General features: G+C 50.2%; 1 protein-coding gene and 1 long non-coding RNA gene across 2 annotated transcripts in view; one reads left to right on the top strand and one right to left on the bottom strand.

The window, feature by feature from the left end:
- LOC137073264 (radixin-like) overlaps window positions 1-14,480 on the bottom strand; it is a 666,127-nt gene that overhangs the window by 245,607 nt on the left and 406,040 nt on the right. The gene's annotated exons all lie outside the window — the stretch shown is intronic.
- LOC137074012 (uncharacterized) lies at window positions 1,944-2,751 on the top strand. The gene is made up of 3 exons (XR_010904854.1): window positions 1,944-2,157; window positions 2,289-2,453; window positions 2,563-2,751. It is a non-coding gene; the product is annotated as an uncharacterized lncRNA (long non-coding RNA).

Here is a 14,480-nt window from a genome sequence, read left to right as displayed (position 1 = left end):
AGTTTCCTATTGTTACTGTACTAGCATCTTGCGTCATCTAGGCCCCATTTACACTGCATGGTTTAAGTGACCCAATTCCGATTTTTTCATCTCATGCGGCACAGATCGGATATGACATGTGAACGTGTAAGCAGTAAAAAAACGCATGAATTTCGATATCCTCAGATTGGATTCAGGCCTCACTCATGTGGTAATAAATCTGATATGATTCGGATGCGTGCATTAGCATCTGCCTTGTAAGCGGTCAAATCGGATATTCCCCAGTAAATGCGAGTTGTACATCATTGAAAAAAGGACTGAGGCGAAAGACGTCAACTCAGGTGGACACAAACTGCGATCCAGTGTTGCCAAGTTCGCGATTTTCATGCAGAATTGGGCTATTTTACACAGTTTTGAGTTGCAATTGTGCGGGTTTTGTTGTGAAAACCTGGCAACCCCGTCAAGGGCTCTCCTCTTTTTTTCTGCCTTAAGAAGAGAGAAATGTTTTGCCGACCTTTAAAGATGTGTGGATCAGTGCAGACAACAAAACATTGTGCTATCATTTTGTCTGCGTCATTGCATATCGCACTGTTTTACTTACTTTCACCGGCACTGCATGAAAAGTGGGATTTTCGTCAGTAAGCGGCACTGTAGATTGTCGTGGAAGATCAGGTTTACGACTGTACACGGCAGTTTGCAGGCGACACCGAAAACTGCCGTGAATTGTCAGAAATTGACGTGGGCCTTGCTTGGCAGTTGTCCCCCCCAAGACCCCCCTTCCCTTAACTCCAGGGGAGGCTTTAAGATGTAAATGAACATGCTGTGAGCTATACAAATGCAAATCAGCGTAGCAGGAGTTTTAACCCATGTGACATTTAAAAGGTATTAACTTCCTTCTAAGAAAATCTCTTAGATAGATCAGGCTCAGTATAGCCTAATTGTAAAATCTTAACCTTAAGCTTGAATTTATATATTTGATGAAAGTATTCTAGATTATTTATTGTGTGTCATTTGCAATCAGTCCCCGTGAATTCAGTGCGACTCGCAATTTTGACCAATCACCGCAACTTTTACCAATCATTGCGGTCTCCTGCTAATAAGCGGCGTCATACATCAGCAAACTTTATATATCATATATCATTGCCTGTCAAAATTAACGTGTTAACGCAAATTAATTTTAACGGCACTATGTATATATATATATATATATATATATATATATATATATATATATATATATATATATATATATATATATATATATGTGTATGTATGTATGTATGTATGTGTGTGTGTGTGTGTGTGTGTATGTATATATATATATATATATATATATATATATATATATATATATATATATATATATATATATATATATACATACATACAGGGGTTGACATTGACTTTTTTGCTCACCGGCCACCGTGGCTAGTGGTTTTCCAAAGTTACTAGCCACTCAGCATTTTCACTGGCCACAATTTTGCTGTTTGGAAATTACATTGTATATGTTTAAAGTTGACTTTGGCATATATAAATTACTTGATTTTGAATCCTTTTACTTTATTTAGAAGATTTAAAACCCTTTCAAACTTTCAAATGCAGAATGACCCCCCAAATCTTGTATATCAGCTGGGATGTGCAGGTGGGCAAGGGGTGGGCAATATAATAGATTATAATAGAATAGAATACAATGTGGGCGTGGTCTGTGTTGTGAAATGAAACCACATTAAAAAATTCCCTTAAACTGCGTTTGAAACATACAGCAAAGCAGCGACAGAGGAAAACACAGAGCCTGATATTATGCAAACATTTACCAATAATGTGGAAAGCGTTTTAAATCTGTTCTGTGGAAAATCCGCTGTGACGAATCTGTCCTCGTCAAACATCTGCTGTAAATCCAGGTAAAACTAGCTGCGTGCACGCGCCCGTCCCCAGATAACATGATCCCCAGTTGATCTGTAACACCGGCGGGAAGAAACAGCTGAATGCAATCAGTGGGCTATCTCGTCAGCTTGCTCAGTTTGCTGCCGATTTTAACGAGCAGTTAACTTTAGTAATCTCCAGGTTGCTGTCCATAGATGATAGGTTGCTTGCTTTGGAGTCGAAAAACTGTGTGGAAGATACTAACTTTAAGAAGAGAAGACGAGTGCCTAAGAGAAGACCAGTCCTAAGATTGCGGTAAGACTGTTATCTAAGCTAAAGTAACCTAAAGCAAAGCTTTTTAAGTAGCACAAGCTGAAATTAGCCTTGTAAAAGAACAAATGTAAGTTGCTTTATAAAAGTGTTTTCTTTTTCTGGTCATTTTACAGGAAGCAGTACGCCGTCTTCACAACTTCGTCATAACACTCATTTAATTGTTTTCCAGCTGCATGTAAGACATAGAGACAGTACGCAGGAGGTACAAACATCCGGTTCTTGCATCGCACGCAGAAGCTGTGAAGAGTTCAGCTCGGAGTCGATTGAGAAGAAAGAGGGTAAGATTTATTAGATTAGATCCGTTTTTGGTCAGTGTGACTATTTTTCAGGTGCATTTTACGCAGTACATCGCGCAATACTGATTGTCTTTATTGTTTGTTTTTACAGCTGCTACAAGCAAGAAAGAGTGTGTTAGCTGAGGATGAGGTGGGCCTTTGGAAGTGCGCTACCATAGACCTGATGTCTGATGATGAAGACGGCATCGTTCGCGCGGTGTCTGGATGGACTGTTCGCCGAGCTCTGTGCCACGCTGCAATCGAGATTAGAGGCGATTCCAAAGAACAGGGCAACGCACGACAGACGTCTGAAAAATGGACTGAAATCAGAAAGAATGGCGCTAGTTACCTACAGCTCTGAAGCGGAAAACAGAGACTTCATGTTGCTGTAGGATTTTGGGCTTCTCGTGAGCTTCCTATTGTTGTGTGGGCAGATCTCACACGTTTTGCATTTGGTTGTGTGTTTGTGTTTGTTCTAATAAAGCTCTTTCTTTGAATAAACTGCACGTCCCTGGCATATTTTCCTTTCCTCAATAAATGAATGTCCTTGATGGTTATAATAGCGTAGTCCATAGGATAACAATGACATGAATATAAAACATAATAGCATATCACATGAATATGAATATATACAATTAAAAATTAATATGCAAATCATAATTTTATATGTGTGTAAAATTATTATAATTTGGGGGTTTAAATTTATTAATTTATTACCCAGGTTGACCAATAGTAACAGATCTGCCAACCAATCACGAGTGATATTTCTTGTTTCAATGTAGTAGTTTCAACCAATACTGAGTGAGGAAATTCAAGCCATTCCGGCAAGGCGCCGCCCAGAGCTGCTATTCATATGCTAATTAGAGCCATTAGCGCCGGCGCCAGCATGCCTCCGCAAGCTCCACATACGTCATGGTTCGTTTCCGTCAATATGTGGCACAGACGAACGCGACGTTCACAGGCTGTAAACTGACGTTAATTGTCGAAAATCAGAGAGATTTCCGGCCGTTTACGGGGACGAAAATCCCACTTTTCATGCAGTGCGGTTAAGTGGTCTTGGACTCTTTTGCCAGTGTACAATGTAAATGCAAATATCGGATACGGGTCGCTTTTGAAAAGATGATGTAAGCGGGTCGTCAAAAAAATTGGATATAGTCACCAAATCGGAATTGTGCATCAAGACCTGCAGTGTAAATGGAGCCCTAGACAATGCGGTCTCTCTAAGAAACTTTCAACTTAATCAGAAATTGTTTAAACAGCTAGTCAATAAGTGGATAAATTACTTACTGCTTGCAGGAATATAGTTGCCCCTTTTTTCAGTGAAGATGCTGAGTGAAGCTTGCTTGAAATGAGCAGAATAAACAAACGATTTGTTGTGGTATTCGATTATAATAAACCTCAACCATGTGTCATGAGAGCCATTTTTGCTATCTTCGAGTGTCTTGTTTACCATCAGTAGATTCGGCTTGTTCGGAAAGATCTAAATGTTGGGGGCGTGCATATAAATACATCACGGTTGGGTTTATGTTGAGAATCACTTTTTTTTCTGTTGAGTTTTTGTTTTACGAGATTTACATAAGAAGTAGGAGGCAATGGTGTTTGAGACTCACAGTATCTCTTATTATTTCATTTTGGCAAGGTTAATTCAATTTGTCATTCTAGGGCACCTTTAACTGAAACTACAGCCAAGCAAACCCTTTAAGGAACCCATCAGCTCAAGAGAGTATCTGGCATTTGTGTTTTTGTTGAGATAACATAAAACTGCTTTTTGTTTTACAAAAACAAGTAGATGTTGATTAATGCACCATGCTTGCATGTTATTTTAGCCTACAAAAAAATCATGATATTTGAACACATTATAAAATAGCAGAGCTCTCATATTTCCGCTTATTTCCACCAACGAAAATATGGGTGGTGGAAATAAGCTCTGACGGACTCAGGGGGAGAAAAGCCTGAAGTATCTCCATTCTCTGCTGTGGGAGTGGCGAGAGGGTGAGCCGACCCCGCCCCTCGAGATGCACTGGGCTGCGAGTGTAATGGGGTTGGACTCAGAGAGCAGCCAGGGGGCGGGCAGAAATATTGCACGGTCTGACCCAACCCCGAACGAACGGCACGGCTGTCTTTTTCCCGACCAGAGGGTCAGGAACGACTCGGCGGAGCGGGAGCGGCAGGCTTACCGCCAAGCCGCTTCATCTGCAGGCGCCGATGAGGTCTATGTCACGGAAAGGGGCGACCACGAGCTCCCCAAACCGTGGTAGGTGGGGGTTGACTTTGGTCACTCCTACTTTCAGAGAGAAACTCTCTTTTATACAGGGGATGCTCTCTGGGCTGAGAAGAAGAGGTACTGGAAGATTCCCTATTTCTCTTAGGCATAAACTGCCTGGAAGCTCCCGACTGAGACTTGGCTGCTCTGAACTGGTCAACCACTGTTGACGGCCTCGCCAAATAAACCCTCCTAAGAAACAGGGGCGTCGAGAAGGAAAACCTTCTCCTTGTCGCGAATCTCAGTAAGGTCCAACCAAAGATGGTGTTCAGCCGCGACTAATCCAGCCATTGAGCGTCCCACCACACGCGCAGTGTGTTTAGTAGCCCGCAAAATCAGTGGCCATGCGGAGCTCCTTAACAGCCTCTGGCATGACCCCGGCTTGGAGAATGGCCATCGTATGGAGAGCCAAGCCAGCCGGACCAGCCGCTGCATAGGACGTACCAAATAGAGCGGAAGTGGTCCTACACGGCTTAGAAGGGAGGAGGGGGCGAGACTTCCAAGTGTATGCCAACGACGGAGAGAGATGAGAGGCTAAAGTGTCCTCGACCGCCGGAAAGGCAGAATAACCGTGCTCCTCAGAACCAACAAGGTTGGTGAAATCAGTAACTGCCGCGTTAGTAAGGCTAACGAGTTCCACTATCCATGGTCTTTGAAGTAATGCAGGAGAAAGAAGCTTAAATGCAGGTTTTTAGGGATAAATCGCACAAAGGGAGCGATGCTACCGCTTTGTGAAGGCAGAGAAATCTGGGGAGATAATGGCGCGTGCCAGTATAGCTCAAAGGTGATGAGCTAGAGAGCTGTGCCATGAGCCAATGAATTGGTGTGATTCTATAAGGGCTTCAGACAATTGGCACGCCCAGGGGCGTACCCCATATGCGTCATTACGCAGCGTCGAAGTGAACCTAGGAAAGAGAACTTTCTTGTTAGTCAAAGAAAAGCTTTTATTGACACCAGGCCCAGAAAACGACTTTGTGCTTCATCCTTACGTCATCGTGCGAAGAAACACCCCTCTACAGAGCGTGTAATTCAGTAGGCCCGCCCACCGACTCATGGAGCTGATCGGCTGTCGCTAGCCAACAACAATAAACATGCCGAGGAATATAGCAAGATATTGCGCTTTTCCTGGTTGTTGAAAGAACACAGTCGCTGCATAAGCTTCCTTCGGATCCTATAATATTAGGAATGTGTGGTTGAACTAACGTGGGGAAAACATGTTCACTTCATTTCACTGCGGAATCATTTGTAAACAAATCTCCGGTCGATGCTGGATTTGTATCCGGCAGGAATGGTGAAACACACATGAGTAAAACGTGTTTTTATATGTAATAGTATTGCATTGTTAATCTAGCCACAGGAGGCCAGTGTACCTTTTGTGCTGGTCCCAAGCCCGGATAAATGAGAGGGTTGTGTCAGGAAGGGCATCCAATGTAAAGTTTTTGCCAAATTCATTATGCGAATCACGAATATGACTTACATACCCGATCGGTTGGATCGCCAGGGTTTAAACTGTTTTATAATGGTGTGGACAGGAAGAAAAATGGAGTTGGAGTGATCCTGAAGGAGGAGTTTGTGAAGAGTGTTCTGGAGGTAAAGAGAGTGTCAGATAGGTTGATGAGTCTGAAGCTGTATATTGAAGGTGTGATGTTGAATGTTGTTAGTGCCTATGCTCCACAAGTAGGTTGTAAGCAAGATGAGAAAGAGGTGAGAGGGAAATGATAGGATCAGATTTGAAAGGACATGTTGGGGAAGGGAATAGTGGGGACGAGGAAGTGATGGGCAGGTTTGGTCTTCAGGAAAGGAACCCAGAAGGACAGAGGTTGGTAGACTTTGTTAAAAGTATGGAGATGGCTGTGGTGAACACATACTTTCAGAAGAGGCAGGAACACAGGGTGACAAATAAGAGTGCACAAGTAAGGAGCACAAGTAAGGAGCACTCAAGTGGACTATATCTTATCTGTTGGAAATTAGCGATTGTAAAGTAGTGGTAGGTGAGAGTGTAGCTAGACAGCATAGAATGGTGGTGTGTAAGATGATGAGAGTAAAGGCAGAGCAGAAGACAAAGTGGTGGAAGCTGGAAAAGGAAGAGTGCTGTGGGGTTTTCAGGGAGGAGTTGAGACAAGCTTTAGGTGATCAAGAAGGGCTTCCAGATGACTGGACTACTACAGCCAAAGTGATCAGGGAGACAGGTAGAAAGGTGCTAGGTGTGTCTTCTGGAAGGAGCAAAGAAGACAAGGAGACTTGGTGGTGGAATGAGGAAGTCCAGGAGAGTATCCAGAGGAAGAGGTTAGCTAGTAAGAAGTGGGACAGTGAGAGCACGGAGGAAAGTATAAAGGAATATAGGGTGATGCAGCATGAGGTTAAGATAGAGGTGGCAAAGGCCAAACAGAAAGCGTATGAGGACATGTATGCAAGGTTAGATAGTAAAGAAGGTGAGAGGGATGTGTATCGGTTGGCAAGGCAGAGGTATAGAGATGGAAAGGATGTGCAGCAGGTTAGAGTGATTAAAGATAGAGATAGAAATGTTTTGACAGGTGACAGGAGGGTGATGGAAAGATGTCACATGCCTGTCCTGTCTTGTGTGCACATGTGGGTTTTGTCAGTATGGCCTTTGTGCTTCTGTCATTGTCTGATCCCTCCCCCTTGTTATCTGATTAGTGTTGATTTCTCCCACCTGTTCCCTCTTGATTTCTTCCCCTTATAAGCTCCTTGTGTTTGTCAGTCTGGGTTGGATCCTTGTCTCATGTTTGCGTCTCCCCTTCCTCCTGTGATTTCTATTTGGTATGTTTGAGTTTTTGTTTTATGTTCTATTATGTGTTTCAGCCCCCTCGTGGGTGTTTTGTTTTGTATTTGTTTTATTTTGACAATAAATTATCATTTTTCTCCTGCACTTGAGTCCTCACACCATTTCCATCGTCTGTGACGTAACATAAGGATCCAACCATCTGAGGACTCAGCAGGACTTGTTCTTTGTTATTTGTTTTCCTTTTTTTTCTCCCTTGATGGAGTTCGGGAAGAGACTGCGGGTGATGCGACACCTCAACTCGAAGTACATCCGGCAACAGGGGTCGGATGTACAAGAGTTTGCAGGACTGTTCCTCAAGGAGGTGGAACATCTTGGGCTCAACGAGGCAGAGTGGAAGGAGACTTTTAACCTCTGCCTCGACATGCCCCTCTCTCCAGGGGTGATGGACAGGATGGGGAATCTGGGGTTCTGGGAGTTCGTCTACTGCCTGGGCCCCAGTCCTTCCATGGTGTGTGTTTCGGTGGATCGTGCTCCGGTGGTCCCTTTGCCGGTGGATCGTATTCCGGTGGTCCCAATGCCGGCGGATCGTATTCCGGTGGTCCCAGTACCGGCAGATCGTGTTCCGGTGGTCCCTGCTCCGGTGGTCCCAAAACGGAGGAGGAGGAGAAAAGCCCCCTCCGTGCCTGCTCTGGTGGTCCCGATTCCAGGGGTTCCAGTACCGGTGGATCGTATTCCGGTGGTCTCTTTGCTGGCAGATCGTATTCCGGTGGTCCCAGTACCGGCTGATCGTGTTCCGGTGGTCCCGATTCCGGAGGATCGTATTCCGGTGGTCCCAGTACCGGCGGATCGTGTTCCAGTGGTCCTGAAACGGAGGAGGAGAAGGAAGTCTCCCTCCGTGCCTGTGCCGGTGGATCGTGTTCGGGTGGTCCCTGTGCCGGTGGATCGTGTTCCGGTGGTCCCTGTGCCGGTGGATCGTGTTCCGGTGGTCCGTGTGCCGGTGGATCGTGTTCCGGTGGTCCCAGTTCCGGTTGTCCCTATGCCGGTGGACTCTGTTCCGGTGAACGCCGCTGGGCAGGAGATGCCTCTCAGGTGCCCTGCTCTCACCGCGCCTCCCAGGCGTCTGGCTCTCACCGTGCCTCCCAGGCTCCCTGCTCTCACCGCGCCTCCCAGGCGTCCGGCTCTCACCGTGCCTCCCAGGCGTCCCGCTCTGCTCGCGCCTCCCTGGCGCCCTGCTCTGCCCGCGCCGCTGTGGCGCCCAGCTCTGCCCGCGCCGCTGAGGTGCCCTGCTCTGCCCGCGCCGCTGAGGTGCCCTGCTCTGCCCGCGCCGCTGAGGCGTCCTGCTCTCCGTGCGCCGCTGAGGCGTCCTGCTCTCCGTGCGCCGCTGAGGCGTCCTGCTCTCCGTGCGCCCCTGAGGCGTCCTGCTCTCCGTGCGCCCCTGAGGCGTCCTGCTCTCCGTGCGCCCCTGAGGCGTCCTGCTCTCCGTGCGCCCCTGAGGCGTCCTGCTCTCCGTGCGCCCCTGAGGCGTCCTGCTCTCCGTGCGCCCCTGAGGCGTCCTGCTCTCCGTGCGCCGCTGAGGCGTCCTGCTCTCCGTGCGCCGCTGAGGCGTCCTGCTCTCCGTGCGCCGCTGAGGCGTCCTGCTCTCCGTGCGCCGCTGAGGCGTCCTGCTCTCCGTGCGCCGCTGAGGCGTCCTGCTCTGGCTGCGCCGCCCCGGCGCACTGGCCTGCCCGCGCAAAACCAGCACCCTGCTCTGACCACGCCGCCCTGGGTGCCTGAACTTTGTGGGCCACCATGGCCTCCTGAAAATTTTGTTTTCCCTATTCCCTCCTTGTTGACCCTTCCCTTGTTTGTTTCTTCCTTCTCTGTTTCCCCTGTTCCTCCGGTCCCGCCCTGGTCTGTCCCGCCCTGGTTAGTCCCGCCCGTCCCACCCTGGTCAGTCCCGCCCGTCCCGCCCTGGTCAGTCCCGCCCGTCCCGCCCTGGTCAGTCCCTCCCGTGCCCCCCTGGTCAGTCCCTCCCGTGCCCCCCTGGTCAGTCCCTCCCGTGCCCCCCTGGTCTGTCCCTCCTGTCCCGCCCTGGTCTGTCCCTCCCGTCCCGCCCTGGTCTGTCCCGCCCGTCCCTAGTGGAGCGTCTGGTAGCCGCTCCTTAAGGAGGGGGTAATGTCACATGCCTGTCCTGTCTTGTGTGCACATGTGGGTTTTGTCAGTATGGCCTTTGTGCTTCTGTCATTGTCTGATCCCTCTCCCTTGTTATCTGATTAGTGTTGATTTCTCCCACCTGTTCCCTCTTGATTTCTTCCCCTTATAAGCTCCTTGTGTTTGTCAGTCTGGGTTGGATCCTTGTCTCATGTTTGCGTCTCCCCTTCCTCCTGTGATTTCTATTTGTTATGTTTGAGTTTTTGTTTTATGTTCTATTATGTGTTTCAGCCCCCTCGTGGGTGTTTTGTTTTGTATTTGTTTTATTTTGACAATAAATTATCATTTTTCTCCTGCACTTGAGTCCTCACACCATTTCCATCGTCTGTGACGTAACAAAAGATGGACAGGGAGAGAAAAGTTGTAGAGGCAAATATTGTTGACCAGGGAGTAGAAAGTATTAGCAAGGGTGAAGTTAGGAGAGCTTTGAAGAGGATGAAGGAAGGAAAGGCAGTTGGCCTGGATGACATACCAGTGGAGGTATGAAAGTGTCTAGGAGAGATAGCAGAAGAGTTTTGAACTAGGTTGTTCAACAAGGTTTTAGAGAGTGAGAGGATGGCTTAGGAATGGAGGAGAAGTGTTTTGGTGCCGATTTTTAAGAACAATGGAGATGTGCAGAGTTGTGGAAACTACAGAGGTATTAAGCTGATGAGCCATACAATGAAGTTGTGGAAAAGAGTAGTGGAAGCAAGGCTAAGGGGAGAAGTGGACATTTGTGAGCAGCAGTATGGTTTTATGCCAAGAAAGAGCATTACAGATGCATTATTTGCTCTGAGACTGTTATTGGAGAAGTACAGAGAGGGTCAGAAATAGGGATGTTAACGATTAAACGGTGATCGATTAATTGTCGATAAGACGTTTAATCGATAAGACTTATCGATCCTCGATTAAGCAGGGTCATGCGTGTGCATGCGGCTCAAGCAAGTGCGCCGGAGAACGTCTCGGTTACGTATGTAACCCTCGTTCCCTGAGGAGGGAACGGAGACGTAACGTCAGTGACTGACGAATGGGGGTTTCGGTTAGAAGCCTGTCATCTCCGAGACTAGAAAGCGCCCAATGGCAGTGCCAATGCCATGGGCATGCGAGATTTGCATGCGTAACTCCGCCTACCCACGTGGGTATATAAGGAAGTAGCTGGCATCATCGCATTATGTTTTACCTGCTGAGGAGCCAAGTTGAACTCCGTTCCAGCGGTACAGCGGATGTGGCAACGGGACGTTACGTCTCCGTTCCCTCCTCAGGGAACGAGGGTTACATACGTAACCGAGACGTTCCCTTTCGTTCAGTCACTCCGACGTAACGTCAGTGACTGACGAATGGGGGTCCCAATACAATAACGCCACTCGGCTGTCTTCCAGTGCCCTGCGCAAGCGTGAGAACCCTGATGCAAGTTAGACGGTCAAAGGCCTCTACTTAACGCAGGAATACCAAGGTACACTGGGAGGCATATTCCAGGAGGAGATATGCGCCAAGATGCCTACCCGTAGGGAGGACTTAGGGATACACGTATGACCCCGGGGGGCTGCATACGGAAGATCACTGGGGTACCAGCCGAAGGTGGATTTTTAACCCCAGGAGGTGGCAAGGTTGCAAAGGGAATACACCCGCTCAGGGAGGCTTACGGTGGAAATACACATGTGGGGGTTGCTGGAGGGGAACCATGCACATGGGGCACCTGGCCGGACACGAGTGTCTGGGCTAAGGGCAGACTTACTGGCGTCGGCGTCGTCAGTGCTGGAGGAGCTCAGGGCTCTCGGGGAACTCACCTGAGAAGAATATCGCACGTATCCAGTCCGTGGAGTGGAATGGCGAGCAAGCGAATACACCTGAGCCAATTCATTACCGGCCACTTGTAGAGGCGAGTACATAGTCGGATACAGGCTCCACTCGGAGGTTATAAAACCTGGCGAATGTGTTTGGTGTCGCCCAGCCTGCAGCTCTGCAGATGTCTGTCAGCGGAGCGCCATGTGCTAAAGCCCAAGAGGAGGGCACACTCCGGGTGGAATGGGCCCTGACCCCAAGGGGACATGGGTGTCCCTGATGCTGGTAAGCCAAAACAATGGTGTCCACTATCCAGTGAGACAGCCTTTGCTTTGAGAGAGCCTTCCCTTTCAGCTTCCCACCATAACAGACAAAGAGCTGGTCTGAGGTCCTGAAACACTGCGTCCTGTCTACGTAAGCGCGAAGAGCGCGTACTGGACAGAGCAATGCCAAGGCTGGGTTTGCCTCCTCCAAAGGCAGCGCTTGCAGGTTCACCACCTGGTCTCTGAACGGAGTGGTGGGAACCTTGGGCACATATCCAGGCCGGGGTCTCAGGATCACGTGAGAGTCGGCCGGCCCGAATTCCAGACACGCTTCGTCAACCGAAAATGCCTGCAGGTCCCCTACCCTCTTGATGGAGGCCAGTGCGGTCAGGAGCGCTGTCTTCATAGACAAGAACTTAACATCTACTGACCGCAAAGGCTCAAATGGGGCCCTCTGCAGAGCACTTAGAACTACTGAGAGGTCCCAAGAGGGTACGAGAGGAGAACGAGGAGGATGTAGTCTCCTCGCACCCCTCAGGAACCTGATGACCAGGTCGTGCTTACTTACCGTTTTCCCGTCCAGGAGGTCATGGTAAGCGGCGATAGCGGCCACATAAACCTTCAGGGTGGATGGAGACAGCCTTCGATCCAACCCTTCCTGGAGGAAAGAGAGCACAGACCCGATCAGACATTTCCAGGGGTCTTCTTGGCGAGAAGAGCACCAATTGACGAAGAGGTTCCACTTCAACGCATAGGCCTGTCTCGTGGACTCGGCCCGAGCGGAAGTGATGGTAGCCACCACCGGAGGTGGTAGGGTACTCAAACCTGCCGCGTCCCGTCCAGGAGCCACACGTGGAGGTTCCAAAGATCGGGACGCGGGTGCCACAGGGTGCCCCGTCCCTGAGAGAGTAGGTCCTGTCTCAGAGGGATTGGCCAGGGAGGGGCTGTCGCAAGGAGCACTAGTTCTGGGAACCAGGTCCGGCCGTGCCAGTACGGGGCGACCAAGATGACCTGCTCCTTGTCCTCCCTGACCTTGCACAGAAGACGTGCAAGAAGGCTCACTGGGGGAAACGCATACTTGCGTAGGCCCCGCGGCCAGCTGTGCGCCAGTGCATCCGTGCCGAGCATGCCCTCAGTCAGGGAATAGAACAGGCTGCAGTGGGTCGAGTCGTGGGAGGCAAACAGATCTACCTGTGCGTCCCCGAACTGATCCCAAATCAGCTGGACCGACTGGGGATGGAGTCTCCACTCCCCAGGGATTGGCTGAACCCGTGAGAGCTCGTCGGCTGCACGGTTCAGGATCCCCGGGATATGGACAGCACGAAGGGACCTCAGGCGCTTCTGACTCCATAAAACGAGATGGCGGGCGAGTTGAGACATGCGGCGGGAGCGTAGACCGCCCTGGTGGTTGATGTACGCTACTACGGCCGTGTTGTCCGATCTGACTAGTACGTGTTGACCCTTCAGCAACGCTCGGAAGCGGTGCAGGGCAAACTGTACTGCCAGCAACTCGAGGCAATTGATATGCAGGCGGCTCTGGGTCTCTGACCAAGAACCGGCGGCTGCATGTCCATTGCACATGGCACCCCAACCCGCGGTGGACGCATCTGTTGATACAACAACATGCCGGGAAACTCGTTCTAGGGGCACTCCTGCCCGTAGAAAGCTGAGGTTCGACCACTGGGTGAGTGTCTGTCTGCAGGCCTGAGTCACTGGGACCTGGAGCGTGCCAGACCGCCATGCCCATCTCGGGACTCGATCGCGAAGCCAGTGCTGAAGCGGTCTCATATGAAGCAATCCGAGCGGCGTCACCACGGCTGCAGATGCCATATGCCCCAGGAGCCTCTGAAATAGTTTCAGTGGAACCGCACTCTTGCTCTCTATCTGCCTGAGGCAAGTCAGCAGCGACTGCGCGCGCAAGCCGGTAAGCTGCGCGCACATGGCGACCGAGTCGATCTCCATACTGAGAAAAGAGATCCTCTGCACGGGGCAGAGTTTGCTCTTCTCCCAGTTGACCCGAAGGCCCAAACGAGCTAAGTGGTGGAGAACCAGGTCTCTGTGTTCGCACACCCTGTCCCGAGAGTGGCCCAGTATGAGCCAGTCGTCGAGATAGTTCAGGATGCGAACCCCTTGTTGCCTGAGTGGCGCAAGGGCTGCCTCGACAATCTTCGTGAAGATGCGAGGGGACAGAGCTAGCCCGAATGGTAGTACGGCATACTGATATGCCCGCCCTTCGAACGCAAACCGCAGGAACGGTCTGTGTCGCGGAAGGATGGACACATGGAAGTACGCGTCCTTCAGGTCGATCACTGCAAACCAATCGCATGGACGAACGCATTCGAAAAGGCGTTTCACAGTCAACATCCTGAACGGAAGCCTGTACAGGGATCGGTTCAGGACGCGAAGGTCCAGGATCGGTCGTAACCCACCGGATTTCTTCGGTACAATGAAGTAGGGGCTGTAGAAGCCGGACTTCATCTCGGCTGGAGGGACGAGCTCGACCGCACCCTTCGCCAGTAGGGTCGCGATCTCCGCACGCATGACTGGGGCATTGGACCCCACCATGGTGTACCGGACACCCCGGAAGCGGAGAGGAGCTCGCACGAACTGAATCGCGTAGCCGGGCCGGATGGTCCGTCCGACCCAGCGGGACAGTCCCGGCAGCTGTAGCCACGCTCCCAGGGAGTGTACCAACGGGATCATGCGGAGCACCGGCGTACCCTCGGTGGGGCAGCGAGGCAGCGTTACCGGCCCGGACTCGGGTGGCGTAGCGGCCCGGTGTCGGGGCGGCGGTAACAGCTGCGCCC

The sequence above is a fragment of the Pseudorasbora parva genome, chromosome 4, assembly GCF_024679245.1.
Source record: "Pseudorasbora parva isolate DD20220531a chromosome 4, ASM2467924v1, whole genome shotgun sequence".
NCBI classification, from domain to species: domain Eukaryota; kingdom Metazoa; phylum Chordata; class Actinopteri; order Cypriniformes; family Gobionidae; genus Pseudorasbora; species Pseudorasbora parva.
This window is presented reverse-complemented; position numbering and strand designations above follow the sequence as displayed.